The following is an 8,309-nucleotide window of genomic DNA, read 5'->3' as shown; positions in this document are numbered from 1 at the left end:
AAGACACTGATGAAAGAAATTAAAGATGATACAAACAGATGGAGAAATATACCATGTTCTTGGATTGGAAGAATCAACATTGTGAAAATAACTCTACTACCCAAAGCAATCTACAGATTCAATGCAATCCCTATCAAATTACCAGTGGCCTTTTCTACAGAACTAGAACAAAAAATATTTAAATTTGTATGGAGACACAAAAGACCCCGAATAGCCAAAGCAGTCTTGAGGGAAAAAAACGGAGCTGGAGGAATCAGACTCCCTGACTTCAGACTATACTACAAAGCTACAGTAATCAAGACAATATGGTACTTGCACAAAAACAGAAACATAGATCAATGGAACAAGATAGAAAGCACAGAGGCATAGGTAAACGCATGCACCTAGGGTCAACTAATCTATGACAAAGGAGGTAAGGATATATAATGGAGAAAAGACAGTCCCTTCAATAAGTGGTGCTGGGAAAACTGGACAGCTACATGTAAAAGAATGAAATTAGAACACTCCCTAACACCATACACAAAAATAAACTCAAAATGGATTAGAGACCTAAATGTAAGACCGGACACTATAAAACTCTTAGAGGAAAATATAGGAAGAACACTCTTTGACATAAATCACAGCAAGATCTTTTTGATCCACCTCCTAGAGTAATGGAAATAAAAACAAAAAGAAACAAATGGGACCTAATGAAACTTCAAAGCTTTTGCACAGCAAAGGAAACCATAAACAAGATGAAAAGACAACTCTCAGAATGGGAGAAAATATTTGCAAACGAATCAACGGACAGAGATTTAATCTCCCAAATATATAAACAGTTCATGCAGCTCAATATTAAAGAAACAAACAACCCAATCCAAAAATGGGGAGAAGACCTAAATAGACATTTCTCCAAAGAAGACATACAGATGGCCAAAAGCACATGAAAAGCTGCTCAACATCACTAAGTATTAGAGAAGTGCAAATCAAAACTACAATGAGCTGTCAGCTCACACTAGTTAGTATGGGCATCATGAGAAAATCTACAAACAACAAATGCTGGAGAGGGTGTGGAGAAAAGGGAACCCTCTTGCATTGTTGGTGGGAATGTAAATTGACACAGCCACTATGGAGAACAGTATGGAGGTTCCTTAAAAAACTAAAAATAGAATTACCATGTGATCCAGAAATCCCCCTACTGGGCATATACTCAGAGAAAACCGCAATTCAAAAAGACACATGCACCGCAATGTTCATTGCAGCACTATTTACAATAGCCAGGTCATGGAAGCAACCTAAATGCCCATTGACAGACTAATGGATAAAGAAGGAGTGGTACATATATGCAATGGAATATTACTCAGCCATAAAAACGAACGAAATTGGGTCATTTGTTGAGACGTGGATGGATCTAGAGATTGTCATACAGGGTGAAGTAAGTCAGAAAAAGGAAAACAAATATCGTATATTAACGCATATATGTGCAACCTAGAAAAATGGTACAGATGAACCGGTTTGCACGGCAGAAATTGAGACACAGGAGTAGAGAACAAAGGTATGGACACCAAGGGGGGAAAGCCGTGGGGGGATGGAGGTGGTGGTGTGATGAATTGGGCGATTGGGATTGACATATATACACTGATGAGTATAAAATTGATGACTAATAAGAGCCTGCTGTATAAAAAAGTAAATAAAATTCAAAAATTAAAAAGAAAAACAAAAAGCAACAAGTATATGTTGTACAGCACCAGAGAATATAGCAATTATTTTATAATGACTTTAAACGGAGTATAATCTATAAGAATATTGCATCACTATGCTGCACACCAGAAAGTAATATAATATTGTAAAACAACTACATTTTAATTTAAAAAAATGTATACCTGAGTTTGACTCTCATTTACCATTCACTGGTTCTCGGATATTGAGCAAATTAATTAACTTATTGGAGCCTCAGATTGATCATCTGAGGGGTAATACTTACACCACAGATTATTGTGAGGCTTAAATAAAGCCATGTATGCAAATTTTTGTTATTGCTCATATAAATTATAAGGTATTACATAATTACTTGTTGAATGAATGAATAAAGCCTTGCCGATTTTTGCTTTTCTTTCTTTTTTCCCCCCAGTTTGTTTATTTTCTTCTCATTACCATTGTCTCAGTCAATAATCAGGACTTAAACATTCCATACCAAGGTTATTGTTCTTTGCTCCACTTCCTATGATCACCTTCTAATCTATTATCACATAATTATTCCCGGAGCTTTGTCATTACCCCCAATGATCTTTTACAATAAAACTCATTACAATTTTTAAGACTCTCTGCCAACTGGTCCCAGGATTTCATCTATCTACCTTGGTGCCCTCAACTCTAATTATGACCTGCTCATGCAGAGATAATGGAGAGAGAAAAACAGATACTCCATATATAAGAAACTCAAGTTACAGGTGCAACAGAGATGGAGTGATAAATTAAGGTAGCTTTTTACTTCTTCTCCTGGACCATTAAACATGTCTAGTATAAATACTTACCATGCCAGGTTGCAATGATTTGACTATGCATTGCCTCTAGCTCCCTCCTCGTTTACTGATTCAACAAATTCTCTGTGTGCAGCGACTATGTACAAAGCACATCTCTAGTTTCTTCTTGTTAATCACTGAGCTCCTTTAGAGTGGAGACCATATTCATTTTCACACTATCAATGTTAACACAATTCAGAGAAAAGCAATAGATGCTGAAAGAATGAGCCTAATAAGAGAATTTAAGAACAGAATGGCAAATCTACTTATTATACCTTAAACATTTTGCTCTATTCTTCCTTTGAGTTTTGTAAGTTGCTATTTTCCTGAAATGGAAAATAAATTTGTTTACACAGGAACTGATTTGATGAGCACAACCTGGCCCTAATTACCTCATTCTATGGCTTGTCAAAAGACTTTAATTTCCCATAATAAAACTTTTTTTTAAATTGAATGAAAGATTATTTAAATTCTATAGTGCTTTACAGTTTCCAAAAGTTTCACACACATGATTTCATATAATCCTATAATAACCCCTTTTACCCTTTTCTCCTATATTGCTACTCCCCCCTTCTCTTTCTCCACTGGTAACCACTAGTTTGTTCTCTGTATCCGTGGGTCTGCTTCTCATCAAACTTATTCTTAGAAAGAAATTACAAAATAATGTATCCACACAATGCCAGTTGAACACTCCAAAATATACAAAGAGAACAAGCCTTTTTTTTTCAGTCTTTTCTTCTGTCCCCAAAGTACTATAAGTTTGGTAGGTATCCTCCCAAAGCTCTTATTCCCTACATATTCCACAAGTACTTCCTGTGTATTTTTGAGGGTTAAGACATTGTCTTAGAAGGCTGCTCTTAGGGGCTTACCCAAAGCAACTAACTAGGATATTGGTATAGATTCCTATCTTTTAATCCAAATTATTACCAAGTTTTTTAAAAATAACAAGGTGAAGTGGGCTTCAATGTGATACAACAAAATTCATCTCTAGCCAAGATTTTTTTCCCTTCTTGTCAAATACCTATTTACAGGGAATCATTATAATCAAAATAAGCACTTCTATGCTCTAATGAACTCTAAAATAAGAATCCATTTTACTGCATATGTTAATATTATTCAAATATTTGTTTTAAATCCCTCTATTTTTATACTTTTAATTTCCTGTGATAAATTTTAAACTGCTTGAAGATAATATCTAAGAGACTTAAATAAAATAAAATTTATCCAAGTTCCCTCATATTCTAAATATTAATAATAGAAATTAATTTGGTCAAACCAGTGGCCTATAATGTGGTACCTTGTCAAAAGTGTTTGACTAAATGTTAGATGTGTTGGGTTTTAGCTCTAGTTCTTCTACTTGGGTAAGCCATAAACCCTTCTGAACCTTAGTACAAATTCTAGATAGAGGTGATATTCATTCAACATTCATTTACTTTTTTCAACAAATTTTAATTGAACATCTATCTATTTTGTGCCAGAAACTGATCTGAACACTGGGAAAGCAGTGATCAAAACAGACTAAATCCCTTTCCCTCATGAACTCACTCTAGGAGGGGAACACACAATAAATTAGACTAATAGATAGAGGTATCACTCTACATAAGCACAATACCATGTGCTGATGAGGATGCAGAGCAATAGGAACACTCATTCATTGCTGGTGGGAGTGCAAAATGGTACAACCATGTTGGAATTTTCTTATAAAGTTAAAATATACACTTTTCATATAACCCAGCAATCCTGTTTCTAGGTATTTACCCAAGAGAAAATGAAAACATAGGCCAAGTAAAGACCTGCATGTGAAGCAATATAGCTCCAAAGTAGCAACAACCCAAACATCTATCAACTTGTGGTTGGATAGACAATTTGTGGTACATCCATACAGTGCAACACTGACCAACAATAAAAAGGAGTAAATTGGTGCATGCAACAAAATGAGTAAATCTCAAAAACATATAAGTGAAAGAAGCCGGACACCAAAGACTATACACTCTATGATTCCATTTATGTGACATTCTAAAAAAGGCAAAACTTTACAGACAGAAATCACATCAGTGATTGTCAGGGGTTGCGGGTTGGGGTGAGAGAGAGACTCTGAAGGGCCATGAGGAAATACTTTGGGAAATATTGTATATTCCAATTATAGTATTATTCATTTGTTGAAACTCATTTAAGGCTACACTGAAAAGAGGCATATTTTATTGTATGTAAATAATACTTCAATAAATCTTACTTTTAAAAAGATAAATAAATTATATAATATTTTAGATTAAAGAAAGGAAGAGAGAGAAGAGAGTTGAAATTTTAGATGGAAAGTCCTCAAGTAGGTGATTTTGAAGATAGTGAAGGAACAAGCCGCATAGATATCTGGAGAAGGGCATTCTAGGCAAAAAGAACAGCAAGTATGAAGGCTGAAGGGCAAGGAGATTAGCGTGGGTGGAGCAGAGGAGGAAGTAGAAGACAAGATAAGACAAGCAGTGAGGAAGAGCTCATACAACATCTTTGAAAGTAATGGGAAGTCATCAGTGGGCTTTGAGAAGCAGAGTGACATGATCTGACTTGGGTTTTAAGAGAATAATTCTGGCTGCTTCATAGAAAACAGTCTGTGGAAGGGAAGGGTAGTAGAATCAGGGACACCATTTGGAAGGCAATTGTCATAATTTAGACAAGAGATTACAGAGGTAGAGAGGGTGCTAAAAAGTGTTCAAATTCTATATAGAGAGCCATTAGATTTGCTCAGAAATCTGGCGTGTGGGAAATTTTGAAGGAACACAATTCAGCCCACAACACCCAGGGATATGATTTCAGAATGAGCAGGACCATCTCTCTTATTCCCTAAAAACCTGCTTTTATAATTGAAAAAAATTCTGCCTTCCTTCTTTTAGATATCAAAATGAAAATTCTGGAAGAAATAAAATTAGCTTCCTACTAATTATCTTTAGAGCAAGTTTTGATATATCGAAAAGACCCCAGGTACACATGTAAAGAAGAGATGAGCTACACAGAGGAATGAGTGAAAGCTGGACACAGACTTCACTGAGACCAGCAATGAGCATTCATTTATGAGAACATATTTTCTTACCCTTCATGTAATATTTGCAGAGTACTTATTTATAAAAACAGGGTTTTTTTGGGTGGTATATAAAAACTATTTTGCCTGCAACTGAGAGCTCTAACTAAGGAATGTTTTTACGAAGTAAACTTCTTTCCTCAGAGTTGTATATATTCTTTTCTCCATCTTTTCCTATTTGTTAAATAATAAATGTAAAGTGCATAAGCTGAATACCTTATATTATCAAGAATTGCATTTATAAATAGAAAAATATGCTAAGCTAATTGAATTTTACTAGTTCTACAAATATCTAGGAGGAAGAGTGTTCAGAACAATTAGCATATTAATTTCCATAGTTAAAGGGAAGTGCTTCTTTCTCCAAAACAAGTTATCAGCAATGTCTCTAAGCATTTATTTAGCATCACTAATACTATAAAGTATGTAGTGGTGACACTTAAAATACCTAGCAAAGTAGAAATGAATGAATGAATAATGAATGTAGCAATAGTTTACATGAACGAGAATAATTTGCTTAAAATTTCCCAACAGAAATGGCAGATACTCTGAGTAAAATTATCATATACAAAGTGCCAACACTGACATTACACTAATCTGATAAAGAATTCATGGCAACGTGCCCAAAAGGTGAGATAAAGTTGAGTGGCAGAACAAAGTCACACCCTGTAATAAAGAAAACGTAACATTAAGAAAAGTGGGTTCTACTCTTCATTATGCTTTATTTGATTACTGGTTAAGTTATAAATCATTAACTTGTTCTATAAAATAGATCTTATCTGCTCCATAGGATTTCATTAAATGTAAAGTGACTATAAAAGGACTTAGAAAAGAAAAATTGTTATATCCCTTGGAATTAAAACTTTAATTTAAAAAATTAAAACTTTAGTGAACTTATTTTAACTGAAGTTTAGAGGCTGAAATTGCTAGATAGTTGCTAGAACAATCATTCACCACTTTTTTTTTTTTTTGCGGTACGCGGGCCTCTCACTGTTGTGGCCTCTCCCGTTGTGGAGCACAGGCTCCAGACGCGCAGGCTCAGCGGCCATGGCTCACGGGCCCAGCCGCTCCGCGGCATGTGGGATCTTCCCAGACCGGGGCACGAAACCGTGTCCCCTGCATCGGCAGGCGGACTCTCAATCACTGCGCCACCAGGGAAGCCCCATTCACCACTTTTTATAGTTATTTATTATACCTACATGCATTTATTATTCACCATCTTTTTCATTTATAATGGGTTTTAAGGATATAAAAATCCAGTGGAATTTTTGGAAGAATACTTTATGATGAATACTTGATTATAAAAACCCTCCTGCCTATTTAAGCTTTGTCTGCTTTTCTCTGATTGTATATGTATCAGTGGTTGAGAAACAGTACTTTAAAGAAAATTTAAAATTATAGCAGTAACTTCAGTTACTGAAAATTACATCAGGGTCATAAAGCCTGAGTCTAATTTCTTGTTTCACCACTATCTATATAACTTTGGACAAATATTTCAAAGCATTAATAAATTTCTTACATCCAAGTCTGTGCCATTCCCTCCATCTAAACCACTCTGCATCTCTATTCCTCAGCACCTAATTCCTACTGATTTTTTGGTCTTCTATGTCACTTCCTCCAGGAAGTCTTCTCTGAACCTGAAATCTGGGTTAGGTGCTCTTCTGATGTAGTACCATAGTATTCTGGACCAATCCTTTAACACAGCACTTATTCCATTGTGTTGTCTGTTTGTCTGCATTTCCTACTAAACTGGAAGCTCACTGAGAACAGAATATTGTTCATGATTTCCCTAGCACCAAGCACAGTGCCTGGCGTGTAGTAGGTTTGAAAATTCAAGAAGAGGTAATTGCATATGCTCGCAAAGATACCCAAATTAGGTGACACTGCTCTCTTTTCAACTAAAGATAAATGAAAAGGCATGTATCAATGTTACATCTCATTCTGATCAAACTGTTCTTCCCATCTGCCTGCTTTCTGAGTGTCCCTGACACCTCCTTCAACTGCATTTGAATCCTGTTCACAACACCCTCACCATTTACTTTTATTGGGGAAGTTATTTTATATCCCACTCTGATTTTTTTTTTGTTCTAAAACAGAGATGTACTGTTAAACATATCTCTAATTACCGAGAAAAATTCAAAGTACTAAAAGTCATCTTATTTTCAACTCTATATCATTACATCGTTCTTAACAAGACTATAATTTGCACTGTTTTGGCCTAATTTCAACAATTTCAACTTCTAATAGTAAATAAAGATGATAAATCTTCAAAGGAAGATTTTGAGGGCCTATCTGAGCAATTTATAAGAAGAGCATTGGTAGTTAATGCAGAGGTTATAATGCCAGAGGTTATGATGCCTGGTAAAGAACATATTGTTTCAAATATTCACTGTTTAAAATGTATATATAATTACAACAAAAAAAATCCTAAAATTAAATCAAAGAAGAGTAACGTAATGTCCACATATACTCTGCAAATACAGCCTTAGAGAAATCCCAAACTGCTGGCATACAAAACTAGAAAGTGTAATAGGTACAATCCCATCTTTAATCCTAAACTGTAATATCACCCCCAACAGGCAATATGTGAGTACTTTTATCATAAATGTCATAGGTTCCAAAAGCAAAAATACATTTCAATTCAGTGATATTTTGTTTAAGACTTTATCATATTTTCAAACATCAAACTATGCAGTTTAGACCCAATGAGTCTCTTTTATCTCACTGCTTTAAATCTGAAA

The 8,309-nt window shown here is 35.0% G+C and overlaps 1 protein-coding gene across 2 annotated transcripts in view; it reads right to left on the bottom strand.

Moving 5' to 3' along the window:
- Positions 1 to 8,309, bottom strand: part of SLC4A10 (solute carrier family 4 member 10) — a 226,922-nt gene that overhangs the window by 79,725 nt on the left and 138,888 nt on the right. The gene's annotated exons all lie outside the window — the stretch shown is intronic.

Source organism: Physeter macrocephalus, chromosome 2 (genome assembly GCF_002837175.3).
Source record: "Physeter macrocephalus isolate SW-GA chromosome 2, ASM283717v5, whole genome shotgun sequence".
In the NCBI taxonomy this organism is placed as follows: Eukaryota; Metazoa; Chordata; class Mammalia; order Artiodactyla; family Physeteridae; genus Physeter; species Physeter macrocephalus.
This window is presented reverse-complemented; position numbering and strand designations above follow the sequence as displayed.